Raw genomic sequence first — 17,948 nt, forward strand, 5'->3', positions numbered from 1 at the left:
AAAGCTGGATAACTGCTCAGAACGGTTGTATGTATAAAGACAGTAGGAAAGCTGGATAACTGCTCAGAACGGTTGTATGTATAAAGACAGTAGGAAAGCTGGATAACTGCTCAGAACGGTTGTATGTATAAAGACAGTGAGAACACATGTATGTGCACTCTGTGACACCAGATTAACCTGCTGGTAGAGTAAAGTTCTGGGCCAACCCGCAGAGAGCTTTAGCTTGCAGCACAGAGAGGATTAAAGTAGAGCGAGAGAGCGAGCGAGCGAGAGCAAGCGACAGACCGACAGAGAGAGCGAGAGACAGACAGATGGACAGAGTAAGAGACAGACAGACAGTCAGGGAGAGAGAAAGAGAGAGACAGAAAGCGAGAGAGAGCACAGCCCGCTGGAATCCCATTGGAGTCAGGTCACATAAAGTCAAGCCAAAACATCCTTATGCCTTTTTTTTTACCCTACAGGTCCTAGACAATGTGAGACTCTGAAATAAATGGGGATACTACTGAATATCTCCTTGCTGACCTGGTCACATGGGATTTGAGGTACACTAGGAAAACCACAGCCCCGCTGCCAAGCTAGAAGACACATTTGCTATGAGTGCTGTGTATAACAACCTACTTGTAGAGGTTGACAAAGACAGACAGTGTAGCTGTGGACAGCCTTATAGCACAAACTCCAGAACAGCGGTTGCCAGCTGGTGTGTGTGTGTGTGTGTTTGTGTTTGTGTTTGTGTGTGTGTGTGTGTGTGTGTGTGTGTGTGTGTGTGTGTGTGTGTGAGAGAGAGAGCCTGGCTGGTTTGAGAGCAGTAATTGCTGTGACAGCGTGCGTGTACGTACCTCTGGTTTCAGCGTATCAGGATATTTATTTACTCCACATTGCTTTGTGCAGCGCAAAAACAAAAAAAACAGAGGCCCTGCGGGGGAGAGAAATACATTCAATTATTCATCTATCGCATTCAATGACATGACAATCAACGGTGTGCGTCAGCCAATGTCCTTTACTGTATCCTTCACTCAAAATGTTTATTTCTGCCCCGGCCCCGGCCCCGGCCCCGGCCCTCAGAGCTAATGGTAGTGACAAGCTGCGCTCTGTTGGACAGTGACCTCAAGATCTGCCCATTGGTAAGCAACAGGTTGAAGTGCAGAACACACTCTAGGAGGTAGCTTAATCAAAAACCCTGTCTGTATGATGGCCTCTTTTCTCTCCGGCATTTCCTGTAGCAGGTACGTGGATTTTGGGGGGGGGGGGGGGGGGGCTTAATTCATTCAAATGTTCTGAGCTGAAAGAGTACTGCCTGAACGAGAGTGGCTTTCATCAAGTATCCTTCAATCAAGAGCCTCAAACAGGTGTTACCAAGCTTTGATACTTGGAATTACCACAGATGATATGCGTGAGGCAAGGCGTGATTTAAGCAATTAACAACCCATTTATTGAGTAACTTATGCCAACTTGAGTATCTAGGAAACCTTATATTGGCTTCATAACAGACAGAGGCCACTTCAGCCTTCCAGTAGAAATCACAGCAGTAACTGATCAAAGCACGAAAAAGCAGACATAAATTCATTAAAACTGAGATGGCAAGATCTGAAGAACCATCACTTTTTTTTTGCCCAATATTAACCGAGCATCTACTACCCCCAAATACATTCACACATAAAGGAGAGCAGCCAATGTACTTGCACATCAATCAATCTCCACTTGAAACAGCGAGCAACAAAATGCACCACGCCCTGCCAGCAGTTTGAAACACTAATGTTTCAACAGGGGCGTCATTATGCCCATAGGGACAGGCTTTAGCTACATGGTCAATTGACTAAACGCACTTCATCTACAACAGCAATGATAACTTATAAAAACACACAAACTTGACTTCTAAGCAGAGCACTGTTATGATGCATCTGCTTTTATCTGAATCTGTTAACGGTTTGTGACTTTGTTGTAACGGGGATGAGAATAAACGTGAGATATTATTTCGTCTCCATGGTTTGGTTGTGTGTAATTCTCCAGTTTGTATATAGTCTAAATATTCTGCCTGTTTTGACTGTATTAACTGGCTTCAGTAGTTAATTACCTCTGTCTGACGGTGGCTTGGTCAGACAGACAGACCTTGCTGGCAGAGAACAGAGAACGGGCTAGTAGAGACAGGCAATGATCATGTTTGACATTCTCACTCCTCCTTCAGACTTTCCTTGACCCATTGACCCATACTGTTGTTCTGGGATGGTCATGACGTCACATATTGGAGCCATACCATTGTACTGTAGATATCACAGACGGATGGCTGAGATAGCTATTCAAAAGGCTGGTAATTCAACATAACGGATAAAATGGCATGCAAATGTAAAAGGATATCAATTTGTCAAAACCCTGCAAACATTTAAAATGTCTCATTTGGAGATAAAGGGACAAAAAAAGCAAGTAACCTCATTCAGTAGCATTCTGCTCTGCCAGACACCATTATTGAGGGTTTGCTGAGCTATCATATTTTGGGCGTATATGTGGATGAAACATTGGGAGTCCCAAAAATACACTGGCAGTGCCCTATGTGTGGAAGTGGAACGGGATTTGTCGTCCACATGCGTGCTCTCTCTCTCTATCGAACATAATGGGGCTGAGGCCTGCGGGGGAGAGCATTCAGCCACACACAGATCACATGACTGGCCGGGCACAACGAGCTCAGTCATTCTTACTGTTGCTCTTTACTGAGTGGAGAGCAGAGGACAAACGCTACGGCTGATACAGTGGCTCTGCAGAGGGGGAGGAGCTCTCCATTCACAGCCTGCTGGGTAGGTACTAAGCCGGGGCACGTCATATACAGCCTGAGAGAGAGTAGCCACAGCCCAGCCCCAATCTCAGACTCCTACATTTATACTCTCGTATAATGCACACCAAGTTCATTCCATGGCTTACCTCTAAAGGCAAGGAACTAGTCCCTTTGCCATTTCAATGGAAGCTGAATCTACAGTATGTCCTTTGACAGATGTGGACTTTGATTGACAGGTCAGGAATGGATGTGAGCAGACAGCCTTCAAATGGAGGCTCTCTGGCTGCGTCTATTCCTTATATAGTGCACTACTTGTGATCAGAGCCCTATGGCACCTGGTCAAAAGTAGTGCACTATACAGTACCAGTCAAAAGTTTCGACACACCTACTCATTCAAGGGTTTTTCTTTATTTTTTATTATTTTCTACATTGTAGAATAATAGTGAAGTCATCAAAACTGTGAAATAACACAAATGGAATCATGTAGTAACCAAAGAAATTGTTAAATATGAAATAGATTTTTGATTTGTTTAAGATTCTTCAAAGCAGCCAACCTTTACCTTGATGACAGCGTTGCACACTCTTGGCATTCTCTCAACCAGCTTCACCTGGAATGCTTTTCCAACAGTCCTGAAGGAGTTCCCACATGCTGAGCACTTGTTGGCTGCTCTTCCTTCACTCTGCGGTCCAACTCATCCCAAACCATCTCGATTGGGTTGAGGTCGGTGATTGTGGAGGCCAGGTCATCTAATGCAGCACTCCATCACTCTCCGTCTTGGTCAAATAGCCCTTACACAGCCTGGAGATGTGTTTGGGGGAATTGTTCTGTTGAAAAGCAAATGACAGTCCCACTAAGCCCAAACCAGATGGGATGGCGTATCGCTGCAGAATGCTGTAGTAGCAGTTGATGTTGAGATGTGTCTGTTACTTGAATTCTGTGAAGCATTTACTTGGGCCACAATCTGAGATGCAGTTAATTGCTGATTTCTGAGGCTGGTAACTCTAATGAACTTCTTTAGCAGAGGTAACTCTGGGTTTTCCTTTCCTGTGGCGGTCCTCATGAGAGCAAGTTTCATTATAGCGCTTAATGTTTTTTTGCGACTGCACTTGAAGAAACCTTCAAAGTTCTTGAAATTTTCCCGATTGACTGACCTTCATGTCGTAAAGTAACAATAGACTGTCGTTTCTCTTTGCTTATTTGAGCTGTTCTTGCCATAATATGGACTTGGTCTTTTACCAAATAGGACTATCTTCTGTATAACAACCCTACCTTGTCACAACACAACTGATTGGCTCAAACCCATTAAGAAGGAAAGAAATTCCACAAATTAACTTAAGAAGGCACACCTGTTAATTGAAATGCATTCCAGGTGACTACCTCATGAAGCTGGTTGAGAGAATGCCAAGAGTGCGCAAAGCTGTCATCAAGGCAAAGGGTGGCTACTTTGAAGAACCTCAAATATAAAATATATTTTGATTTGTTTAACACTTTTTTGGTTACTACATGATTCTATATGTGTTGTTTCATAGTTTTGATGTCTTCACTATTATTCTACAATGTAGAAAATTGTAAAAAATAAAGAAGTACCCTGGAATGTAGAGTGTTTATACAGATATAGTGGAGACAATGGATTACAATGAATGAAAGGCTAGAGTTTAATGACATTGTGGATGACGACTCACTGTAGCCTATACCCCAATGAGACCTCACATTAACCTAGCGTTGGGGAAATTTGCAATAAAGGGCCAGGTTTGTAATTGTCACCACTGAATATGCAACATAATTATGAGATAATGAAATTCCTTCAAAATGACTTGCAGAGGAAGTGTTTTTTTTAAAAATAAACCCATATTACATCCAGCTCTGTTGCTGCTCTCCCAGTACAGTAATTAAAGAGAAAGAAATTAACATTAACAATGGCTTAAGGCCCCTTTGACGTTTACTGAGCTTCCTCGAGGTAAAGCTCTATACTTCTGTCAATATTGCTTTATCCTCTGGCAATGAGGGGGAATTTAAATGGGGCATAATGAGGGCCTAGGCCTGGTGCTCCAGCCAGGAGGCCGGGGTGATGCCAGGATGAGCAATCGTCTCCTTTGTCAGCCCCCCAGCCAGCAGCAGCTGCATCAGCATTGCAGAGAAATGACACTGCAGAGAGGCAACAGAGAGGAGCGGGGAGCATGGAGGGCAGACAGGCCCTCCCCAGAGACAGTTTAACTGCTACCTGTTGTACAGTTCTACTGTACAGGTGTATCTCACTATACAGTAGTACAGTAAAGTATGGAGGCCAGACAGGCACCACTCAGACAATGTTTAACTGTTTCAAATGTGTCACAAATCCAATGCAAGTCAATGGTACCTATATTAGCATTTTCACATTTTCATGTCCAATTCATCCTAAAGTATCTAAAAATGTATTGTGTATCTCAATTATGTTACTTCTAGAGGATTTGGATATGAAGTGTGAAAATGCTTATATTTTATTGGATTTGTGCCACTAATGCTAAAGAGTTAGCATTTGAAACAGTGGCCAGGTAAACAAAACCAAAGCCTGGGTTACTGTCGTAGCTTGTCACAGACTGCTTACAGGGTAAGAAAACCAATATGTAATTTTGTAATTTGGGTGAACTATCCCTTTAACAATGGGGTGGGGGGGTTCTTTATAAAATAATACCCTAATAGCAGGAACAGCACCATCTAGTGGTCAGAGCCTGGTAATATCAAGATGTAGGATAGGCTATTCATTGATGGAAATACCAGATGATGGAAATACATTTGACCGGTCATGCTTACTGGTCTACGGGTTGCATAATTCTGTGGAATTAAATTGCCAGGTTTATATATTCGTTGTGTAACTTCAATAACTAACTTCTCTGAACAGACAAAAACAAAAATTCACTGAGAACACATAACATAAGATGAAGAAACAATACTCATAGCTGCAGCTCCATACTACTTGTCAAACATAGAGAACTGCTACTTTATACCCGTTATTGGCGTGGGATTGGCATGGGGTGTGGGGGTCCGTGGATGGCTTTAGGCCACTTCATTGGATTCCTCATGTCGTTTTCATTGTTAGAAAAAAAGTTTGGTCCAAATAGGATGTAAGGTACTATAATTATTGAATATTATATGAATCATATCAATTTAAAATGGCCTATTTGGGTGCAATCAATTAGCTTAATTTCTCAGAGATAAAAAATATTTCAACAAAATAATGTTTCTGGAATGCTTATCTAATCGGTTTCTAACTACAGAAACGATTTCATAACAATCTGAGATGGCCGGTGTCATGGCTTACTGAAATGACATGGAACGGCCCATGTCTATGACATTAAACACAGCTAGCACATTCATAGGATGAATTAAATATTCATTCGAAAAAACTTCCTGGTCCACAGACACACGGCATACTTTTGTTTCCCCTGAAAATGCAGACATCAGGGCAGCATATCATCATTAATAAATGACCAAACATACTGTACTGTATTCTCTTTTCATTCTCTTGTTCAATGGAGAGAGCACCACCCTCATGATTCATACTTTATTATGGCGGGGGGAAAATGACGCTTTTTTATGTATTTTTTTAATTTCACCTTTATTTAACCAGGTAGGCCAGTTGAGAACAAGTTCTCATTTACAACTGCGACCTGGCCAAGAAAAAGCAAAGCAGTGCGACAAAAACAACAACACAGAGTTATTACACATGGGATAAACAAACGTACAGTCAATAACACAATTGAAAAATCTATATACACTGTGTGCAAATGTAGTAAGATTAGGGAGGAATGGCAATAAATAGGCCATAGTGGCGAAATAATTGCAATTTAGCATTAACACTGGAGTGATAGATGTGCAGATGATGGTGTGCAAGTAGAGATACTGGAGTGCAAAAGAGCAAGAATAAATAACAATATGGGGATGAGGTAGTTGGGTGGGCTATTTACAGATGGGCTGTGTACAGGTGCAGTGATCGGTAAGCTGCTCTGACAGCTGATGATTAAAGTTAGTGAGGGAGATATAAGTCTCCAGCTTTAGTGATTTTTGTAATTAGTTCCAGTCATTGGCAGCAGAGAACTGGAAGAAAAGGCGGCCAAAGGAGATGTTAGCTTTGGGGAGGAACAGTGAAATATACCTGCTGGAACGTGTGCTACGGGTGGGGCTTTACCTAGCAAAGACTTATAGATGACCTGGAGCCAGTGGGTTTGGCGATGAATATGAAGCGAGGGCCAGCCAACGAGAGCATACAGGTCGCAGCATACTACGAGAGCATACGACTCAAATGTTTACAATTGAAAGCCTATTTCATGAAGTTACATGTCCGAGTCATACATATCACAACATACACAGGCACACAATCTTACCACCCACAATATGTTATATTGATATCATTTCATATGCAAAATACTTAGGAGAGAGAAATCGTCCTGCCATTCAACAAAGGACGAAGCATTCCCTATATACAATCCAACACAAGGCAATATGAAGTCTAACATTGATTCATAAAGTAATAAAGGGAAAACCCTCGGTTTTCATTTTCTCTTCATTTTCCACAGGAAATAATATGTGTGCTCTCCCAGCTATGTGTATAGCCCCACGAGGAAGTGATGGAGATTTGTTGTTCAGACAGCAGCATATGGCGGAAACCTGCTATGAGAACCTATCATTGCTGCCTCAGTACTTGTGCAGTGGTAAGAACATTTAGGTTGGTGGTTGGTAGAATCCATGTACTTATTTAGCAATATAATCTTAAATATAGTCTTGCCAGTTTGCACATAAGAGCGCCATTAGGACTGCAAGACTCCTGAATACAGACCTTTATTGAAGATGAAAGGTACAGTACATTGGAGTTTGAGAGATTAAATATGAGAGAGAGAGCGAGACTAAAATAGAAACAGTTCGGGACACTATTAGGGGAAGCCCTGGCGCTGCGCTAATGCTCTCAAACCAATTTCAATTGAAAAAAACCCAGTACATTTCCTTGAATGATATCTGTATAGTCAGTTACCACTTAGTGACACCAAACCAGTGTATAGGCTATTTCTGCCTTCACTGTAAACATCTTTCAGTACCAAGAAATCACTAGCTTCCTTCCCCACGCAACAAAACCACACGCACACGCACACACACACACACACACACACACACACACACACACACACACACACACCAGGGTTTCCATTAGCCAGTAATAATCAGCTTTTGGCCAAAAAATATATTTAAAAAATAAATCAGATGTCCGGGAGAAGAAAAAAAATCTGATTGCAAAATAATGCTTTTTAGCCTATTCATTAATGGAAATACCAGTTGATGGAAATACATTTGACCTGTCATGCTTATCGGTCTATGGGTTGCATAATTTAGTGGAATTAAATTGCCGGGTGTATATATTCGTTATGTAACTTATTTATCACAAGCGCACAGTACAGAGCCTTTGGGCTTCTAAAAACGCTGTCATCCGCTCAATCATTACGCAACAATTCTACTGTAAATGCAATCGTGTGTTAAAAATAGTTTTTGGGCCACGATTAAAATAAGCTACTATTTTTATTTCTCAACTGGTAATTGAAGCGCGTTTCCCATTCGCCATTCAAATGCATAGGCAACGTAAGGCAGACTTCCTCAGCGCCTCACACACCACTTTGCAATGAGCTGGAGGCAGCATCCATTTTGAAAACATATGACCAAAAATATAAACGCAACAATTTCAAAAGATTTTACTGAGTTACAGTTCATATAAGGAAATCAGTCAATTGAAATAAATTAATTAGGCCCTAATCTATGGATTTTACATGACTGGGAATACAGATATGCATCTGTTGGTCAAAAAAAAGGTACGGGCGTGGATCAGAAAACCAGTCAGTAAATAGTGTGACCACCATTTGCCTCACGCAGCGTGACACATCTCCTTCGCATAGAGTTGATAAGGCTGTTGATTGTGTCCTGTGGAATGTTGCCCCACTCCTCTTCAATGGCTGTGTGAAGTTGCTGGATATTGTCGAGGACTGGAACACACTGTCGTACACGTCGATCCAGAGCATCCCAAACATGGGTAAAATGTCTAGTGAGTATGCAGGCCATGGAAGAACTGGGAAATGTTCAGCTTCCTGTCACACCCTGATCTGTTTCACCTGTCTTGTGCTCATCTCCACCCCCACCAGGTGTCTCCCATTTGTCCCCATTATCTCCTGTGTATTTATACCTGCGTTTTCTGTTTGTCTGTTGCCAGTTCGTCTTGTCCCATCTAGTCCTACCAGTGTGTTTTCCCGTTTTCGAGTTGCTATAGTTGCTGTTTTCTAGTCCTCCCGGTTTTGACCATTCTGCCTGCCCTGAGCCTGTCTGCCGTTCGGTACCCTTCTGACACTGCCCTGGATTACTGACCTCTGCCTGCCCTTGACCTGTCGTTTGCCTGCCCCCTGTTTGATAAACATCTGTGATTCGAACTCTCTGCATCTGAGTCTTATCCTGAGTCCTGATACTTCCAGGAATTGTGTACAGATCCTTGCAACATGGGGCTGTGCATTATGCTGAAACATGAGGGGATGGTGACAGATTTTTGGCACGACAATGGGCCTTAGGATCTCACCACGGTATCTCTGTGCATTCAAATTGCCATCTATAAAATGCAATTGTGTTCGTTGTCCATAGCTTTTGCCTGCCCCTACCATAACCCCACCGCCATTATGGAGCACTTTGTTCACAATGATGACATCACCAAACCGCTCACGCCCACACGACGCCATACGTTGTCTGTCAAATTCTCAAAAATGACATTGAAGACGGCTTAAGGTAGAGAAATTAACATCAAATTATCTGGCAAGCTCTGGAGGACATTCCTGCAGTCAGCAAGCCAATTGCACGCATCCTTTAAAACTTGAGACATCTGTGGCATTGTGTTATGTGACAAAACTGCACATTTTAGAGTGGCCTTTTCTGTCCTCAGGTGCATCTGTGTAATGATCATGTTTAATCAGCTTGTTGATATGCCACACCTGTCAGGTGGATGGATTATCTTGGCAAAGGAAACATTTTCACTAACAGGGATGTAAACAAATTTGTGCACAATATTTTTGTGCATTTGGAACATTTCTGGGATCTTTTATTTCAGCTCATGAAACCATAACATTACATGTTGTGTTTTATATTTTTGTACAGTGTAGCTACTTAATTATTTGAAACCTGAATGTTTTACTACATATTATGAGGCATGTTTTACCTTGCTTCATAGTAGCTTATACAAAATCCGACCATATCTGTGGAGGATATTATTGTATTAAAGACTTTCATATGCCATGGAAACCATCTTCTATTGGTTTTCAACTGTCTTTCATTGTCCGGTATTCAAATTCGCACGTAGCCTACAGCCTTGTGCCCATTGCTGCGCTAATAATGTTTAGAAATAATAGCTGATCAACATTTTAAGCTTTTAAACTTTTTTTTTTAAATGTATCCTTGGCCTACTGGTTGTATGAATTTGAGATCTATTGTCCCACAACTGTCCCAGAGTCTGTTTGGGCAATTTCTTTCTCGACAAGCTGACCAATAGAATAGAGAGTATAACACTTTATGGGGGATAGTAGATTCTCATAGGTGGCGCGTCCATAAGGCTAGGTAGGGGAAACTAAGCTTTCCCTAAGTAAATTGAATTAAATTGACAAAATGATAAATGGACAATGTTGTTTTTATTGATCTGTTTGTCAGTGTCAGCAGAGTAGGCTACCCTGTAATTTGTAGTATTAAAAAATATTCTGCTAAAATGTCTCCAGTCATATAAAATGTAGTAAAATTGCATGAAGTGTGTTTTTTCCCCATGCAAAGAAAGAATAAAAGTATCTGATATTGCCTATAACCCAGGTCTCTTCGCTGTGTGCTCAGCCAGAACGGTATTTTTTGCGAACAGTGATTGAGTTATATTATTAGCCTAAATTATGACTATCCAATCTACTCATCACATTACATAAGTCTGCAAATGCGATGATGCATGGAATGCTTTATTGTAAAGGTGCATTTTTGTATACATTTTTTTGCTTCCCCAAACTTGAAACTCACGTGCTGCCTATACATAGACTACTGTTCATTACTCACCTTGTTGGTGGAGAAAAGCAAATGCGGATAGTTATTATAACATCTTCAAAGTGCACGGTAAGGACACACGTCATTGCATCCTCGACTTGTATGTTGATTAATTACCATCATCTGAATGTGATTTCTGTCATTCTGAGCAGCGTGTGTGGACTCCCTAATCAGGTTATGTACCCAATGCATATGGGTCCGGTAAATTTCTCAAAATGTCTGGTAAATTAAAATGCTGCCGGTCAAATGTCTGGTGCCACATTTTCATAATGGGACTTGTTAGACAAACAGTCCAGCTAATTGAATTCCGCCTTGAAGGAATATTCCCAAAATGGCCATCTCCATGAGGCCTGAGCCAACCCTGTTTTGACAGGCTTTCATGCAAGCATATCAGTTGCGCACATCATTTAATCCGATGATGTTAGTGCAACAATGACCCAGCGGCACATGCTTGGGTTTCAGTCATATTCTTTCCACCATGTTTCGTTTTGGGGTGGAGTCTACGAGCTGTAAAGAAGTGAACACACCGGCCTTTCATATCACTAAAGTAAAAATGCAAAAGCAGAAATGACACAAAGATGCTTCTGGGGATTCACGTGGAGGATATGATATCATATGATATATATGATATATATCTGATATCATATGATTATATGATCTCCTAGCTTGACATGTCAACCACAGGAGGCTGCTGAGGGGAGGACAGCTCATAATGAAGTCTGGAATGGAGTAAATGGAATGGTATTAAATCAAGCTTTATTTATACAGCACATTTCAGAAGTGGAATGCAACGGAATGTGCTTTACAGGAAAAAACGAATAAAAAACGAAAAAAAGCTGAAATATTTACTACATAACAAACAAGATAAAAAACGAAAGAAAAGCAAAGCTAAAAAGATGTTTTAATATCTCTTAAATATGTCCACAGTTTCGGGTTTTCTGGACGGCTATTCCAGAGGCTTGGGGCATAGTAACTAATGGCTGCCTCTCCATGCCTCTTGGTCCTAGGCTTTGGGATTGTTAAAAGGCCAGTGCCAGAGGACCTGAGGGACCTACTGGGTACATAACTTAAAAACATGTCTGACATGTATTGGAGTGCACAAATGTGGATTGACTTACAGTGGAAAGAAAAAGTATGTGAACTCTTTGAAATTACCTGGATTTCTGCATAAATTAGTCATAAAATTTGATCTGATCTTCATCTTAGTCACAACAATAGACAAACATAGTGTGCTTAAACTAATTACACACAAATTATTGTTTTTTTCTTGTCTATATTGAATACATAATTTAAACATTCACAGCGTAGGTTGGGAAAAGTATGTGAACCTCGAGGCTAATGACTTCTCCAAAAGCTAATTGGAGTCAGGAGTCAGCTAACCTGGAGTCCAACATATGAGACGAGATTGGAGATGTTGGTTATAGCTGCCCTGCCCTATAAAAAACACGTTCAAAATTTGAGTATTGCTATTCACAAGAGGCATTGCCTGATGTGAACCATGCCTCGAACAAAAGAGATCTCAGAAGACCTAAGATTAAGAATTGTTGACTTGCATAAAGCTGAAAAGGGTTACAAAAGTATCTCTAAAAGCCTTGACGTTCATCAGTCCACGGTAAGACATTGTCTATAAATGTAGAAAGTTCAGCACTGTTGCTACTCTCCCTAGGAGTGGCCGTCCTGCAAAAATGACTGCAAGAGCACAGTGCAGAATGCTCAATGAGGTTAAGAAGTATCCTACCTAGAGTGTCAGCTAAAGATTTACAGAAATCTCTGGAACATGCTAACATCTCTGATGACTAGTTTACGATATGTAAAACATTAAACAAGAATGGTGTTCATGGGAGGACACCATGGAAGAAGCCACTGCTGTCCAAAAAAACATTGCTGCACGTCTGAAGTTCGCAAAAGAGCACCTGGATGTTCCACAGAGCTTCTGGCAAAATATTATGTGGACAGATTAAACTAAAGTTGAGCTGTTTGGAAGGAACACACAACACTATGTGTGGAGAAAAAAAGGCCCAGCACACCAACATCAAAACCTCATCCCAACTGTAAGGTATGGTGGAGGGAGCATCATGGTTTGGGGCTGCTTTGCTGCCTCAGGGCTTAGACAGCTTGCTATCATCGACAATTGAAGCTGAACAGACGTTGGGTGATGTAACAGGACAACGACCCAAAACACAGAAGTAAATCAACAACAGAATGGCTTCAACAGAAGAAAATACGCCTTCTGGAGTGGCCCAGTCAGAGTCCTGACCTCAACCCGATTTAAAATGCTCTGGCATGACCTCGAGAGCGGTTCACACCAGACATCCTAAGAATATTGCTGCACTGAAACAGTTTTGTAAAGATGAACGGTCCAAAATTCCTCCTGACCGCTGTGCAGGTCTGATCCGCAACTACAGAAAACGTTTGGTTGAGTTTATTGCTGCCAATGGAGGGTCAACCAGTTATTAAATCTTAACGGTTCACATACTTTTTCCACCCTACACTGTGAATGTTTACCTGGTGTGTTCAATAAAGACATAAACGTATAATTGTTTGTGTGTCATTAGTTTAAGCAGACTGTGTTTGTCTACTGTTGTGACTAAGATTAAGATCAGATCAAATTTTATGACCAATTTATGCAGAAATCCAGATAATTCCAAAGGGTTCACATACGTTTTCTTGCCACTGTAAAAACCAATAAAAGAATCTTAAAATGAATTATAAAACTCACAGGCAGCCAGTACAGAGACCTTAAAACCGCTGTAATGTGTGCTCTCCGTCTGGTCTTGGTCAGTACCCACGCTGCAGCATTCTGTATGTTTTGCAGTTGACCAATGGCTTTCTTGGGTAGACCAGACAGGAGAGCATTACAGTAGTCAAGCCTGCTTGTAATAAAAGCATGGATGAGTCGCTGTATCAGCCTGACAGAGAAATGGCTGTGACTTGGCAATGTTCCTCAGGTGGTAAAAACCTATTTTGGTCACATTCCTAATGTTTGATGTGTTCGATACCATTCCATTGATTCGTTCCAGTGATTACTATGAGCCTGTCCTCCCCAATTAAGGCGCCACCAGCCGCCCGTGATGTCAACATTCACCCCTAGTGAAGCTGTCATACTCTGAATTCATCCATGGTTAAACATTTACTCATCTGTAAAAATCGGTTAATTTTAGCCCATCAGTACGTCAGTGTAAACCACACAATCTGAACAAAAAAACTGTAAAACACAGAGACAGATTTCATCTCCCCACACTAGATTTGTCACACAAATGGCATCATTGTTGTTGTGTGTGTGACCTTCGGAGCACTGGGCTGATGCTGAGCACAGAGCGGCTACTGAGCTCTGAGGTTAGGGGGACGACCCACGCGTGAGCCCCACATCTGACCGAACGTGGGCTTAGAGCAGAACAGCAGCTATGTGATTACATCAGCACTGAACACAACACAGGCCCCTGGTCATGGCCCTTTCAAAATGGCCTCTGCTATTAGAGGAGAGGGTGAGGGGACAGGGAATGTCACACAGAAGACTGTGACTACAGTGGCCCCAACCAGATTGTCAAAATGGAGCACAAAGTGGTTGGGTTGTGTTTCGCACATCCAACTAGCATAAATCCAGCCAAAATGACAATACAAAGACCTGGATTGATTTAGCCAACAAATGTGGTGATGTTGGGCAAGATATGAACCAAAGCATCCCAGTTCAAATGAAAGCACCTGAAAAGCACAAAAACCCAGTCCAAAGAAGCGGCTGTATAGCGTGATTTACTGTATGAGCAGGTCAGAGCAGTTTTGTCTCTCTGTGGTGCGACAGCAGAGAGTAGCAGCATGCCATGCTGTCACAGGATCAACAGTGAGCAGCATCATGGTGGTTTGGCAGCTCTCTCTCTCTCCAGCAGAAGAATGGGAGTGAATGGGAGAAAGTGCACAGTTCTGTATCTCTGATTTACAAACTGCACTGTATGCAGACTGACTGGGCTCCAGGTGCCAAATGGTGAATTACACAGAGGAAAAGGCTCTGCATACCTCATTACTATCAGGTTAAATTACTCAAAAGAGCTCGCCTCTGTAGGAAAGTTCATTATGACAAGAGCAGCATGCACTTGCCCTTTCCAAGCTGAAATTTCTACAAGGACAACAGTGGCTAAAATGCATTATGGAAAAGTCCAAACCTTTTTTCAAATCATTAAGGAATATTGAAGAGAGAGGAGGGAATATTTGCTCAATCTTGTGCTGAAATTAGACAAAACAAACCTCATTCATGTACATCGGGGATGGGCAAATTTGATGGGGGTGGGGGCCGCGAAATTATCTGAACTCATCATGAGGGCCCTCAAATGCTCCCGAGTCTGCGCACCCACATGTGCAAAAGAGGGCCGCCGCCCATGGAACGTAACCTTGTGAACCATGTTGAGTTGGTGTATGTGTGGCTTCTATGTAAGATGATATTTCAACATGAGCAGGGATTTCTGTAGTTTCCAAGGTTACCATTGTGGATCCTGCAACCAAAAAAAAACGCAGGAGCACCTTGCAGACAGCTTTTCACACCAAACAATTATACTATGCATCCATGCCTGACACCTGAAATCAAGCTGACAATATAGGCCTATGTTCAGCAATTGTAATACAAGCAGCTTTTCTGTAAAAGACTTGTAGTAAGTTTAGTCAGCAAGTTGCCGTGCCAACCCGAGTCAATGGTCAAAAACCAACAGATACAGGAACTCTGGAAGTTGGGATAATAGTACAAGCCTAGGCAAGTTGTCTGTACATTCTTAGCTTTAGTAAAAAATAAAAAATAAAAAATCAATTTGAGAGAGTTATACACATCAATACTGAAGAGCAGCATATGTGATGTGTAGCCCAATAATTAAGCAACTTGTCTCTCCATCAACTAAGATGATGGAGAGACAAGATACAATAGTCCCGACATCAACTACCGTACCGGATAACCAACTGTAAAGTTTGGTGGAGAAGGAATAATGGTCTGGAGCTGTTTTTTATGGTTCGGGTTCCAGTGAAGGGAAATCTGAACTCTACAGCATACAATGACATTCTAGACGATTCTGTGCTTCCAACTTTGTGGCAACAGTTTGCGGAAGGCCCTTTCCTGTTTCAGCATGACAATACCCCTGTGCACAAAGTGAGGTCCATACAGAAATGGTTTGTCAACATCAGTGTGGAAGAATTTGCCTGGCCTGCACAGAGCCCTGACCTCAACCCCATCGAACACCTTTGGGATGAACTGGAACGCCGACTGCGAGCCAGGCTTAATTGCCCAAAATCAATGCCCGAACCTCACTAATGCTCTTGTGGCTGAATGGAAGCAAGTCCCCACAGCAATGTTCCAACATCTCGTGGAAAGCCTTCCCAGGTGAGTGGAGGCTGTTATAGCAGCAAAGCGGCTGGCAACTCCATATTAATGCCCATGATTTTGGAATGAGATGTTCAACAAGAAAGTGGCCACATATTTTTGGTAATGTAGTGTATTTAACCTATCTTTGACAAAACCTTCCTACAGGGTATGAAGGAAACGGACCAAATATAGCTTGGTATGGCATCTGACCTTCGTTGACAAGTAGTTAAAGAATAAGAAACTAACAATACAACAGTACTCCCATTTGGTACAGTAAGCATAATGCAAAACAATGAAAATGTATTGGCCTATGTAAACTAGGCCACAGCTATGTAATAAACAACCAGTTACTATGTTTGGGACCTGTACTGCATAGAGGAAATAGCATAAGTGCATTCATGACTTGATTTTAGGAAGGATGTCTAGTATTGTATTGATAGAAGAATGTGGAGATCAACCAGCACAATTGACCCCAACTAACAAAGGAAAGTGGCAACCAATTTCACAACAACGGGTTGGTATATTCTCAAAGACTGCATATTCTCAGGAGTATTCAATGATGAGGTTATTATCCAACCCACTTCATGTAATTACGATTATTTGAAATATGGATAAATAGCATTGTTATTCTGAATGAGTCATATCCAAGTCTTGAAATATTTCTAAATTATTTTAATGGAAAAAGTGGGTCATCAACAAATGCTGTGATGAACACATAGTAAAAGATGTGAAGGAATACAAGTTGGCAACATACAGTACGACGGTCTTCACAACCAAGTGATGGCAAGCTTGTTCACTGGTTGACTATAGCGCTTCACTATATACAGACTAGTCAACCAATAGAAACCAATCAAGAAATCAACATTTCCTTCATCGCGATGCCATCTTTTATGAATGAATTGGATAGAATGTTGATAGAGATGGTTATCACTTGGCTACTAGTGCTGTATGGTAAACAAATTCACCAAGCGGCTCAATGCGACAAGGCACTGAAGGTTGACTGTTTTTGCAGACACTGCACATTGATTTGATTTCTAATGAATACACACAACGCGTTCGAAGGATCGAGGGCAGGATACTTGAGATTGGCCAATGCAATTTGCACGTTCTTATTATGGCAACGAAAGCCTATAAATATATTTCGGAAACATCTGATCTGTAACATCAGCCTACAGACAAGAGACAAAATGCGTTATCCACAAGAACACACTAAATTGACCCCATTTGCTGTTACAATTGATACAATCAAAGTAATTCATTTCGCACTGTTAGCTATAGGGAGCGATTCAACAGAAACAGGATAGTAAAGGATAAATTGTTCCTTACCGATTCGAAGGCGTTTAATTAACCGGACGAATGTATTCCATTGCAGTTGTAGATGAGACAGACGCTTATAGTTTTTGTGAAAATAATGGCCAAATAGCTTGCAGAAATCCAGCGCTATCTTCGTGCTGCCCCACTCCCTCGCTGTAGCTGATGAGTGTGATGGCGTTGTCTTTGCAGGGCCACAATTAAACTAACGGGACCAGTGGCGTGATTGACAACACCGCCAGCCAATAGAATGGGAGGATGCTTTTAGTGAGGAACAGGGGATTGTAAACAGGGCCACGTTCAGTTTCCAAACGTGCTCGAACGTTGCAGATAGAAATGCCATAAATAGAGCCTCCGTGATTCCTTGTTCTACATGTCAGAGAGGCGTGTTTGCTTTAACATATTGATATCTGAACATTCCAAAATGTGTGACCTACTAGACGCGCCCCAGGTTTGATAAAGTC

General features: G+C 41.7%; 1 protein-coding gene across 4 annotated transcripts in view; it reads right to left on the reverse strand.

Annotated features, from left to right (window-relative positions):
* LOC115194124 (tyrosine-protein kinase Fyn) overlaps positions 1 to 17,670 on the reverse strand; it is a 64,911-nt gene extending 47,241 nt beyond the window's left edge. For 2 of the 4 annotated variants that reach the window (XM_029753539.1, XM_029753521.1), the window contains exons 1-2: positions 17,500 to 17,670; positions 837 to 913 (exon numbers count right to left, since the gene is read on the reverse strand). The gene's annotated coding sequence lies outside the window, so the exon portion shown is untranslated. The remainder of the gene's footprint in view (positions 1 to 836; positions 914 to 17,499) is intronic. The other 2 variants (XM_029753550.1, XM_029753530.1) reach the window with 2 other exon arrangements.
* Between the last annotated feature and the right edge of the window lie 278 nt (positions 17,671 to 17,948).

The sequence above is a fragment of the Salmo trutta genome, chromosome 1 (genome assembly GCF_901001165.1).
Source record: "Salmo trutta chromosome 1, fSalTru1.1, whole genome shotgun sequence".
Taxonomy (NCBI): Eukaryota; Metazoa; Chordata; class Actinopteri; order Salmoniformes; family Salmonidae; genus Salmo; species Salmo trutta.